The sequence below is a fragment of the Eurosta solidaginis genome, chromosome 1 (genome assembly GCF_040869045.1).
Source record: "Eurosta solidaginis isolate ZX-2024a chromosome 1, ASM4086904v1, whole genome shotgun sequence".
NCBI lineage: Eukaryota > Metazoa > Arthropoda > Insecta > Diptera > Tephritidae > Eurosta > Eurosta solidaginis.
The window spans coordinates 324,430,336-324,443,724 of NC_090319.1; the positions used below are offsets into that span (position 1 = coordinate 324,430,336).

General features: G+C 32.6%; 2 protein-coding genes across 2 annotated transcripts in view; both read right to left on the reverse strand.

Annotated features, from left to right (window-relative positions):
- Ctl2 (Choline transporter-like 2) overlaps positions 1–13,389 on the reverse strand; it is a 169,450-nt gene that overhangs the window by 91,121 nt on the left and 64,940 nt on the right. The gene's annotated exons all lie outside the window — the stretch shown is intronic.
- Atg13 (Autophagy-related 13) overlaps positions 1–13,389 on the reverse strand; it is an 89,654-nt gene that overhangs the window by 19,281 nt on the left and 56,984 nt on the right. The gene's annotated exons all lie outside the window — the stretch shown is intronic.

The following is a 13,389-nucleotide window of genomic DNA, read 5'->3' on the forward strand; positions in this document are numbered from 1 at the left end:
AATTATATCCATTTACACACACTGTTATATGAACGCACCTAGTAATATTCTTGATAAACTTGATTGTTTATCAGCTGTATTATTGCCAAACAAAATTTTTTTTGATTGTTATACAAATTAAAAAATGCCAAGATTAAGTGAAAAATCAAAACTAAAACGTCTTTACTTGCTGATGTTGGAGATTTCTGATGAAAATGCCTGCTGTAATGTCTGCAAGGTTGCATTCCTTTGAGTTTACCGCATTTACACAATGAAATGTGCGCGTAAATTTATACAAATTGTGTAAATGATTTTTCATACAAAATTTGACAGCTCGTTTACGCACTAGATAAATTTATACGTTTACACACTTTATAAGGCATTTATAAGGTTACATGAGTCCCCCTATTATGTACCTACAAAGGCATATTAGTACCCAACAAAAAAAACTGCCTAAAATAGCTTATTTTATTTGGTCTATAGACTTAACTATAACCCTTCAAAAAACGCGAGTACTCCATAAATAGTGTAAGGAATACTCCTTTAGGAGTATAGGAGTGTTCCAAAACTAATCTGTATTCATACAAAAAATGTGCTCCAGTTAACATTGCGATGTCCTAGGAGAGGAGTAGGTGATCCCACTCTCGCTTTGTTTGTGAGTATTCCATAGAGTACATACGTGAGAGTACTTTCCAAAGTACTTTCACTGTTGTACTCCATGAAGCACCCACAGAGGATCATATGCCAAAGTACTAAAGAGGAATTGTGTCGGAAAGAATTATCGGAGTGAATTTAATTTAAAATGGAAGTAAATGAAGAGGGGCAATACAACTTTTATATTTTTTACTACGAATATTCTTATGTTATTTAGCATTTGCGTGAATAAAGAAACTAATATTTCTCTATATTATAGTATGTATACATAAAACCAGTGCGCATTTTATCAGAGTTGCCATAGTAAAATTTTATTATCAGTTATTTGCATGCAATATTTTACTTTTGGCAACTCTGTTCGATCGTCATCGTGTCGTGATCACGGTCGTTAAAAAACGAGCAATGATCGGCTGATGGTGGTCCGCAAACGCATTGCAAAGGAGTATTGTTAGAGTACTCCAACATGAAGAAAATGGAACACGTAATCCAACCATTTTTGCAGTTTAAACTGCAATATTTAGGATAAAGCGCAGTATCCACATCACAAGATATGAAAAATTCCATAAAAAAACCCTCAAAAATTTTCGTTTGTTAAGTAGTATACACCTTTCAAGAAAACTCGTTCGCTTTTTCTAAAGATTTTTTAGCAAAAATGCAGAGGGGAGCACTGGCTTCGCCTATAAATATATTTGTGATCATAAGCAATAATAGCCTGAGTCACATGCATGGCGGAACCAGGAACAGGTGACCGCCGGCAATCAGCTGATTGGTACTTTTTTTAATATCATTTGGCGCAGTACGATTTTGACATTAGTCCATCTTTTTACAAAAACAAAGTACATGGAATTTTCATTTATATTTGTCACACGTAAAAGGATAGAACTTAGTGGATTATTACTTGTGACCATGGATATGTGCGTACCATTATTTCTTGAGCAACGACCCCGTAAGAGCACAGTCGGTTAGGTACCAGGGATAACTGAGACGGTATTTATCACTTAATGGAATATGCAATTTTATTTGAGCACAATTGTTCTTTTTTTTTTTTTGCTTAGTGTATTCTCTTTATCTAAGTGCCCAATACAAATATATTAATTTTAACAACTATATTTCTGATGCATTACTGAATCTGATTTTTGTGTCTTGCAGGGAAGTGACGCCGCTTCTTAGAGAACAGAGCGATAAAAAAAATGTTAAAATGACTTGACTTTTACTACTTTTACCAGAGAAATATATGTATAAGAAAATTTGAAGGCTCATTTCACAAGGAATATTTTAGTGGAACACTTATTGAATTCTTTTTTGGAGAGTTGGAAAGAGATATTTCGGAGGTCTCCACAGTGCTAAAATACTCTAGAAAAATATTCGTCGGAAAATTTCAGTGAGGGTTCTTTTGGACGAAATCCTTGGACAAACTACATGGAATAAAAAAACGATTTCACGGTTTTACGATTTGGGTCTATGTTTTTCATTCTGAGGTGAAGCTACTGTGCCCTGAAAGCTGCTGCTGCATCGTGTTATTAGTTGTTGTTGTTGTGACTGTAGCGATAAGTACACTCCCCAAACAAGCACCATTAATACACTAGCCGGACCGAAAAAAAAGTTTATGTTAACATTGCTCATCCATTCATCCGTCTATTTCTCAGCCTATTTTATATAATCAACTTCGTAAGGTTGACTTAAAAACTGCATTTGACTATCCTGAAAAAAGCGCGTGGCGATGCCTACTAAGGACCCTCGAATCTTTTGAAAATATTTGTATCGACTTCAAAAACGCTTGAAGATGTTGTGATATTATTTATTATCTTTTTTCACAAAATTGGTTGATTACCACGCCCAGTTTCTAAATAAAAATGAAAAATACACATACAGAACACACATACAAATTCGAGATATGTAGTCTCTACCGCTTCTTTCCATATATTTGGCGATAAAAAAAATGAATATAGTTCATAAAAATACATTTACACAGGAATTTCAGATAATAACAAAAAGAGTGAGGACGATTGTCTTCGATACTTCCCGAAATATTTTCAAATCTATCTCAAAATTTAACGTGTAAAGTTCTATGAAGCTACATGGCTGTCACCCGATCGAAAAATACGAGTATAGGAGAAATTTAAAATGTTATCGAAAATTCAGCGAAAGACGGAAAGTTTCAAACACTGATCAAATGCCTGCCAGAACGAAAAGGGCGATCTGGTAACCAATGTTCTGGGAGTGATCAGAAGCAAAACGTCCACGTCTTCTTAAACGTAGGCAGCGTTGAAGCACCCAGCGATGTTGATAATGTTAAACCCACTCTTCACAATAATTGCTACTGGAGCATCCCACGGCTGGTACGGGACAAATTGTACACATTTTTTTAATTTTCAGGCCTTAACTGAAGAAAAACTATAACTTTTTCAGACAAAGTTTTTAGTGCATTAGGATTGTATGGTACATTTGTAAATAAAAAAGAAACCTGCTCTTGAAATATTTGTATATATGTGTGAAAAATCGCAAAAAAGCATCCTTTCGTAGGGGACACCAATCAGTCGGGTGAAACTTCAGCGAAACTATTAATATTAAAAAAAAAAAAACCAAAATCATAAACATTAGGTAGTAGCTGTATCATGGTTTGTTAAAATAAGAAACAAAATTTAAATACGTTTATTCGAACAAACAAATCGTGTTTAAAATGAAAATTGGTTTTAGGGGACACATTGACTTTTCAAGTTTCGTACTCCCCTATGCTATATATCGTAGCGTGCTCCACCTCCTAAAAAATCTTGGGCTTAAGCCCCGGGTAAAACAACTTTAAAAATTTTGAAACATGTTTTCTCAACTAGAAAACTTTTTCTAAGCGGAGTCACCCCTCGGCATTGATTTCGAGTATATTTCTGCCAAGGAAAATTCATCTGTCTTGCAAATGTTGATCGGAGTAGACGTAAAACATGTAGGACCAGTCCCACCAATTTGTAGGAAAAATTAAAAGGAGCACGACGTAAATTTCGTTTGTACCTTCCAAGCAACATAGCCAGCAATATAACGAACAACATTGTCCACATATTCCGACAATCCCCACATCGTATTAACATAAACATTAAATATTTGCTAACTCGAAATCTATTACCTCGCTATTTTTTTTAAGGATACTACCCTTCAAAAAGCGCGAGTACTCTATAAATAATGTAAGGAATACTCCTTTGGGAGTATAGGACTGCTCCAAATCTAATCTGTATTCATACAAAAAATGTGCTCCAATTAACATTGCGATGTCCTAGGAGAGTAGTAGGTCATCCCACTCTCGCTTTGTTTGTGAGTATTCCATAGAGTACATACGTGAGAGTACTTTCCAAAGTACTTTCACTGTAGTACTCCATGGAGCACCCACAGAGGATCATATGCCAAAGTACTAAAGAGGAATTGTGTCGGAAAGAATTATCGGAGTGAATTTAATTTAAAATGGAAGTAAATGAAGAGGGGCAATACAACTTTTATTTAGCATTTGCGTGAATAAAGAAACTAATATTTCTCTATACATACTTTAGTGTGTATACATAAAACCAGTGCGCTGTTGCATTTTATCAGAGTTGCCAAAGTAAAATTTTATTATTAGTTATTTGCATGCAACATTTTACTTTTGGCAACTCTGTTCGATCGTCATCGTGTTGTGATCACTGTCGTTAAAAAACGAGCAATGATCGGCTGATGGTGGTCCGCAAACGCATTGCAAAGGAATATTGTTAGAGTACTCCAACATGAAGAAAATGGAACACGTAATCCAACAATTTTTGCAGGCAAGTAGACGCTGACGACGCCTCTAGAATGGATACGCCGTCGAAGGTACAATTCCCACTTTCAATCGCACTTAACTCGTGCCTTAAGCCGGAGTCATTGGTGCCGTATGTCGTATCGCTGTATCCGTATCCCTAACGTAATCAGCTGTTTATCGTTACGACGGTAAACCAAAACCTAATTGGTTGGCTACGATACGGTTACGACCTTAGCGGCACCAATAATCGATTGCATTGATTCTCATAAGATTGGTCGAATCAGCTGTTATAAGGTTACCGATACGGTTACCGATAAAGCACCAATGTCTCCAGCTTTAAGCTGGAGTCATTGGCATTTTTTACTATATAGTTTGGCAGCTTAAGTAGAGGTTATGTTGCGAATAGAGTGGAAGGCAGTGGACTAGGCAGTCGAATGTCATATAATGAAGGAATGGTGTTCAGAGTTTTTTCAAAGTTACAAAAAAAATGATAAAAGATTTAATATAAATAAAACTTATGTTTTAGTAACAACAAAAACGCCATATATATTCTGTATACATAAATTTGTAAGGATTATCTCACTTTAAAATTTGAATTAAATAATCTAAAGTTTTTTTTGAAACTGAGTCGAGAACTGTGCGTGTGAATGTGCGAATTTTCACCGATCAGATGTTAGTTGCGCTACTTGGTAAAATTTACAATGGTCATTGGTGCCGTATGTCGTATCGCTGTATCCGTATCCCTAACGTAATCAGCTGTTTATCGTTACGACGGTAAACCAAAACCCAATTAGTTGGCTACGATACGGTTACGACCTTAGCGGCACCAATAATTGATTGCATTGATTCTCATAAGATTGGTCGAATCAGCTGTTATAAGGTTACCGATACGGTTACCGATAAAGCACCAATGTCTCCAGCTTTACTAAGAGTCGTCTATAAATTTACTTATAACAGCTGAAAATCTTACGACCGCAAACTAGATTTGTTTTCAATTTATGCCATTCGTGGCGCCTACGCATATTTTGTAACTGTTATTTCTGTGCATGAGAAATTCGTAGTTGTCAGTTGGCATTATTTGCTTTTTTTTTGTCGCTTTATGGTCACTAAGGGCTCATTTACATACGTATATCTGCGAACTCAGCACAAATCGGTAATGCTATTCTGCGGAGTTCTTAAAACAATAAAAATGTTATGATACTAATGGAAAACAAAAGCTTACTTTTACATTTGGAAAACGAAATAGTCTAATGTACAATATTGATAGAAGCAAGACGGCTTGTTGAAATATACATATATTTAAGCCCCTTTTTTACAAAAATTTAACGACAGCCTTGAGATTATGTCTCCTTCTCTCGTTGTATATCTGTACTGTAATGTTTGACAGGCTGCACAGTTCAATAGTAGTGATATAGAAGAATTACATATATGGGCAAACATTGGAGGGATTTTTTGCAATAGGCAAACAATTTTTTGCTCAATTCATTATATGAATAGATATTGTGACGAATATTATCATCACTAAGCGATACTATCATCACTAAGCCGATACTAAGCAGCCACTCGTATGTACGTAAACAAATCAATCATCAGTTATACACATGCATACAAGGCAGCGAAGAGATACACACAAACGCATGTCATCATAATCCGACGTAGTACTTGTAGGGTTCTTATTATTTTCATTTAACTTTGTGTTTAAGTTACTTTGAACTTTGTAATTTTAATATGTTTTACCAATATTTTAATTTTCAATATTGATTTTGTAATTATCAAAAATTTTCATTATATAAAAATTTGGTTCGATAGAAACGATTTACTAAAAATATATTAACCAACCATATCATATAACTACAATTGGCGATCTTGCCTAATAATTACAACGCTGATTCGAATTCCCCCTGACCATCATCTTTACCATCCATTATCATCTTTACCGTGAAATTGGTGTATAACAAAATAGATAAAAAAAACAAAAGAATTGAGAATTTATTTCATTGTTACCAAAATACAAAAAGTGAATGCTGCGACAAGGCTACAAAACAAATTCATAACATCTATGACAAAACAAATTTGGCAGGAAATAAAAATTATTAAAATTTGCGAACAAGAATATGATATTGTAAATGAAAGTTAAAAAAGAAAAAAATAGACAATATGAAGTTAACAAAATAGAAGTCAAAATTTGAAAATGTGAAGAAATAGAAACAATAAAAATTGGAACATATGCGTACATTAAAATAAATGAAAGAAATATAAGTTTTGAAGTTATTTAAGAGTTTGACAAATGAAATGTTATTTTAAAAGAAAAGAAAATTGATTGCTTGAAATTCAAAATTCAAAATAAAAATTTAGAACGAAAGTCGAAAGTTGGTGATACAAGACTATTAAAAGTTAGTGAGAAGTAAAAAAAATAGAGGTAAATAAATAAGGAAACTGAAACGTATATATTGTGAATTTTGAGTTTGTAATCGAAACAAACGTATCTACAATTGGCAACAACAAGAAAAATAAATGTATGAAACTGATAGAACAATAAATTTACATCAATATTTATAACAACATTCAAAATAACAGAAAAGCCAACATAAGAGCAATACGTAACTCTTTATGTACAAAAAGTATATATTGATAAACCTATTATATTTCATTCAGTGATATGCGAATTGATTTGATATTGTTTTATAATATCATTTATGTATTAATGTCATTCTTTTTCTAGTTTAATATTACTTTTGCGCAATTCAGTAACTCAGATATAAATTTACATACTATTAATTTTTCTTTTGGTCAATAATAAAGATTTATTTTATTATTATGTGGTAAAAGTTTTAAATTGTAAACGCTCCTTTCCAGAGATCTTAAATATTATTTTTAATTATCACCAATAACGTCTACTTTTGAGAATTTATTTCAATTAATTTAATTTGATATGTTTCATACACCACCACACGACAGACATTCATCTACACCAACACACCGGATTTAGAAGATGGTTCTTCGCAAAATGACCTAATAAATCCATATGCGAATCGAAACAATAACGAAATTTTTTCTACTTCAGTAAAACTTCCTCAATTTTGGACAAATTGTCCTGAAGCATGGTTAATACATGCTGAGATGCAGTTTAATACTAAAAAAATTACTCAAGAAACAACTAAATACGAGTATATTATTACTGCATTATAATGACCATTTTAGATTTTATTCAAAATCCACCAGAAATAAATAAATATTCCGCATTAAAAAAAATTTTGATTGAAAGACATTCCTTAAGTGAGAATGCGAAGTTAGATAAAGTGTTGTCCGATTCTAAAATGGGTGATAGCAAACCTTCGGAATTTTACCGATGTTTAGTTCTACTTTCTGGTTCTAATTTTAGGCAAGACATTTTAAAGAAACTTTGGATGCGAAAATTACCCAAAAACTTGAATGTAATTTTAACAAGTTCGAATTTCAATGACATAAATGATCTGACTAAATTAGCTGATAACGTTTGGGAAATTATCAATAAAAATGAAATTGCTTTGATAAACAGTTCTCAAAACTCTAAATGAGAAAATTCTATTATTACTAATTTGGTTAAGACAACATCTTTAATTTGTGAAAATTTTCAAAAATTATATTTGGAGTTAAGTGAAATTAAGAAAGAAATTAGTCAGAATTTTTCAAGATCACGTTCAACAAGTAGAAATAATTATAGAAGTCCTGTTAGATATCGTTCGAAATCTCGTGATAATCCCAACTGGTTATGTAGATATCATTACAAATTCGGGAATAAAGCTAGGAGATGTGAAGACCCATGTGCGTTTGTAAAAAATAGTAACGGAATTTCAGAAATATCAACTCGTCGCTTATTTATATTTGACAAAGAAAACAAGTTAAAGTTTTTGATTGATAGTGGGGCAGAAATTTCAGTGCTTCCAGCTTCGAAATTCTCGTGTACAAAAAATTCATCAGATATTATCTTAACAGCAGCTAATGGTTCGACGATTTTCACATATGGAAAAAAACTTGTAAATATTAATTTAGGTTTAAGGCGGGAATTTCCTTTTGTGTTTTTGATCGCTGATATAGCGAAACCGATTATAGGTGCAGATTTTTTATGCAAATATGGACTTCTTATTGATATTAATAACAAATGTTTAATAGATCCATTAACAAATTTATCAGTTAACGCAATTTCGTACTATTGTAACATCTCTCTTCCAAAAATTTGTTCCTGCTCTTATAGAAGAGCCAAATTATTCAAAACCAGTTAAACATACCACAGTTCATAGACTAGTTACAGAAGGTAATCTTCCTTTCTCAATGCCCAGACGTTTAGACCCAATCAAATTTAAGGTAGCTAAAACTGAATTTGATTTTCTTGTAAAAACTTGAATTTGTAGACCATCAAATTCCTCTGTAGCATCACCACTTCATTTAGTACCAAAAAAAAGAGAGTAATGATTGGCGTCCCTGTGGTGATTTTAGAAGACTTAATACTGTTACTGTTCCTGACCGCTATCCTTTACCACATATTCAGGATTTTAATATGAATCTAAGAAGTAAAAAGATATTTTCAAAGTTGGATCTTGTTAGAGCGTATCACCAAATACCAATGACAGAAGAATAAAACAGCGATTACTACTCCTTTTGGTATGTTTGAGTTCATTCGAATGCCTTTCGGCTTGAGGAACTCAGCACAAACTTTGCAAAGATTCATCAATGAAGTTGTAGGTGAATTAGATTTTGTTTTCACGTACATTGATGATCTTTTAGTTGCAAGTGAGAGTGAAGAGCAACATTTTAAAGATCTACGTATACTTTTTGAACGTTTGTCTGAATATGGTTTAAATGTTAAACCAAATAAATGCATTTTTGATGTTACTAGAATTGATTTTCTAGGGCATAGTATTTCTGAATTTAGAATATGTCCATCTGACGATAGAATAAAAGCTATTCGAGATTTTGAACTACCAAAAACCATTAAGCAAACACAAAAGTTTATTGGTATGGTTAATTATTACCATAGATATATTTCACAATTAGCAGAATTTACTGGAGTTATATATGATTTAATTAACAAATCAAGTAAACACCGGGACAAAATTCTAGTTTGGGATGATAAATCTATTAAAGCGTTTGAATGCATTAAAGATAAATTTGCATCTAAGGTCTTGTTAAATCATTTTAGCATAGATGCAAAACTAACCTTAACTGTAGATGCATCCAATACGGCAGTCGGTGGAGTTCTACAACAGAATTTCAACAATAAATCTGAGCCTCTCGCATTTTATTCGAAGAAACTTTCTCCAGCCGAAATGAAATATAGTGCTTTTGATAGAGAACTATTAGCAATTTATCTTAATATTAAACATTTCCGATATCTATTAGAAGGACGAGAATTCACTGTGTTTACTGATCATAAGCCCTTAATTTTCGCTCTCAATTCAAAAACTGAATGATGTCCACGACAAACCAGACATCTTGAATTTATTGCACAATTTACAAGTGATATTCAGCATATTACTGGACAAGAAAATGTGGTAGCTGATACTTTATCTAGGGCATTTGAAATAGAGGCAATTCAAAATTCAGAACTTAATTTTAAATTTTAGAAAAGGAACAGCAACAAGACGATGAACTAAACAATCATGTATCTCAACAATCATTTCAAATTTTAAAATTAGTTCAAATTCCTGTTTTAAATTTCAATATATGGTGTGAATCATCCGGAGATTGTCCTAGACCGTTCGTTCCAAATAATTTACGCAAAAAAAGATTCGAACATATTCATTTAGATATTGTAGGACCTTCACCTATTTCAAAGGGACATCGCTATATTTTGACTATTATCGATAGGTTCACGCGTTGGCCAGAAGCATACGGATTAAGAGAAATTTCTGCAGAAACAATTGCAAATAAATTTTTACGTGAATATATATCTCGGTTTGGTGTACCTCTAGAAATAACTACTGATCAGGGTGCTAAATTTACTTTAAAATTGTTTACAGAATTACCTCTAATACTGTTAGGCTTGCGATCAACATTTAAAGAAGATATTTCGGCTACACCGGCTGAAATGGTTCTTGGACAAAATTTACGATTACCCGGTGAACTTTTTGTTCCAACATCTGAAAATTCATCGTCAAATGAAATTTTGGGTAAATTACGTGAAAAATTTAGAAATGTTCATTCGAGTTTAAATCATCATAACTCTAATGTTGGTTTTTATGTTCCGAAAGATTTACAAACATGTAAATTTGTTTTGTTCGTTTAATTAATAAGCGTTCTTTACAACAACCATATGAAGGTCCATACAAGGTACTTGAAAAAAATAAGAAGTATTTTAAAATTGAAATTGATAATGAAATCAAAACTATCCCGATTGACAGGCTAAAACCAGCGATAATTGAAACGTTACCTAACAATTGTAACACTAATCACAATAACATTGGAACAAAAAAGAAAGTCACATTTAATTTATTTAATGTTAATTCTCTGGAAGGGGGAGTAATGTAGGGTTCTTATTATTTTCATTTAACTTTGTGTTTAAGTTACTTTGAACTTTGTAATTTTAATATGTTTTACCAATATTTTAATTTTCAATATTGATTTTGTAATTATCAAAAATTTTCATTACATAAAAATTTGGTTCGATAGAAACGATTTAATAAAAATATATTAACCAACCATATCATATAACTACAGTACTCACATATACACACGCATATAGCTACAAACTACAAATATACATGTATATGGTTGGTAACCAAGCATGAAGTTCACGAAATTACTAGACCTTAGGGGAAGTGGGTGAACGGGGAAACCGAGAGTATAAAATCAGCGTAAACTGAGGCATGACTAAGCAGTTTGATTTAAACACGCTATCAGTTGTGAAGTGAGGTATAATTGTGAAGTATAATTGTACTACTCCGAAAGTAAACTAATAAAGACCATTTTGCATTACTGAATATTGGAGTTATTTATTCGACAATTTAGCGATTCAAACATTTGCAGAAGGTGTAAAATAAGCGGAGTTTCCCTAGATTCGTTACAATATAATAAAGAAAATTCCCATGCATATTAGAAAGGCGTTTCCTTTGTTTTTAGAAATATGTTGTTATGTTGAACTTTAGCTGGCTCGAGGTCAATAAAACTACGTTGAATAAAACCACAGGTTTTTTTCACTAATTTATTCCAATATATCTCGGTTATTCCGCGATAACCGTTCTCAAGGATATTTCTTTGCACGTCTCTATAACGCGCGTCAAGTTATAAAGACGTGCAAAGAAATATCCTTGAGAACGGTTATCGCGGAATAACCGAAATATATTGGAATAAATTAGTCAAAAAAACCTGTGGTTTTATTCAACGTAGTTTTATTGACCTCGAGCCAGCTAAAGTTCAACATATTTACATATAAAAAGGTCGCTAAAAACATTCAAAAATATGTTGTTGTTTTGGGAAAAAATTCCTAAGGCAAAAAATCATTCATATTTTTGAAAAACTGTTTTTTTAGTGTAGAATTGATATCTGATTTACAGAGCTTCGATGGCTCTTGGGCAATCACAATGACAAAAATATTAAATTGGGACGAATTCTTCTCATGCACCTTTCAATAAATTTTCCTACACAAAAATTATATCTTGTTCTTCTTATAAACTCTCACATAATTTTTTGTTGTGTATCGACGTAAATCCATGTATATATCTATCGTTAGAAACTTGTTTTTCTGTTTACATCTGCTTTCTTTGTTATCATTTTATTTCTCCTTCGATTCGTTATTTCAATCACATCAGCACACATACTACATTCATATATACAAATAAACACATACACACAAATACTGTAGACGATCCACTAGTTCTAAGATGACACCAAAAAAAAATTGTTCACAAACAAACAGCGCGTTTTGTCAACTTCTTACTCTTTTCGTTCATTTACCCGTATCTTGTATTTATGTATATTTCTGATAAGAATTTAGGTACATATGTATGAGCTACGTTTATATACCCAGCTGTACTTGTACACAGGGTATTATAACTTTGCTTGGATAACGGTTTGTTGTACAGGTATAAGGAATCGAGATAGATATAGACTTCCATATATCAAAATCATCAGTATCGAAAAAAAATTTGTTTGAGCCATGTCCGTCCGTCCGTCTGTCCGTTAACACGATAACTTGAGTAAATATTGAGATATCTTCACCAAATTTCGTACACGAGCTTATATGGACCCAGAATAGATTGGTATTGAAAATGAGCGAAATTGGATGATAACCGCGCCCACTTTTTATATATATAACATTTTGGAAAACACAAAAACCTGATTATTTAGGAAATAATATACCTAGGATGTTGCAATTTGACGTGTGGACTGATATTGAGACTATTGATAAAAATTTCAAAAATGTGTTTAAAATGGGCGTGGCACCGCCCACCTTTGATAAAATCAATTTTACAAATATTATTAGTCATAAATCAAAAATCGTTAAACCTCTCGTAACAAAATTCGGCAGAGAGGTTGCCTTTAGTATAAGGAATGCTTTGAAGAAAAATTAACGAAATCGGTTAAGGACCACGCCCACTTTTATATAAAAGACTATTAAAAGGGTTGTGGACGAATAAAATAAGCTATATCTTTGCAAAAAAGAGCTTTATATCAATGGTATTTCATTTCTCAAGTGGATTTATAACAATAAATAGGCAAAACTTCAAATTTTAACAAATGGGTGTGGCACCGCCCCTTTTATGACTAAGCAATTTTCTATGTTTCGGGAGCCATAACTCGAAGAAAAATTAGTTCAGAATAAAACCATATGTATATGTATTATTGAGCAGCCTTGTAACACTATTAAGCACACAAAACAAACAACAACAGCATTTCAAGTGTACAGCTGGGTATGTAATGTTCGGGAGCACCCAAACTTAGACTTCTTTACTTGTGTTTGAAGATCTTTCGCTTGTTGCTACGTGCCGGACGACGCGTAAGATGTACATAAGGGCATGCCC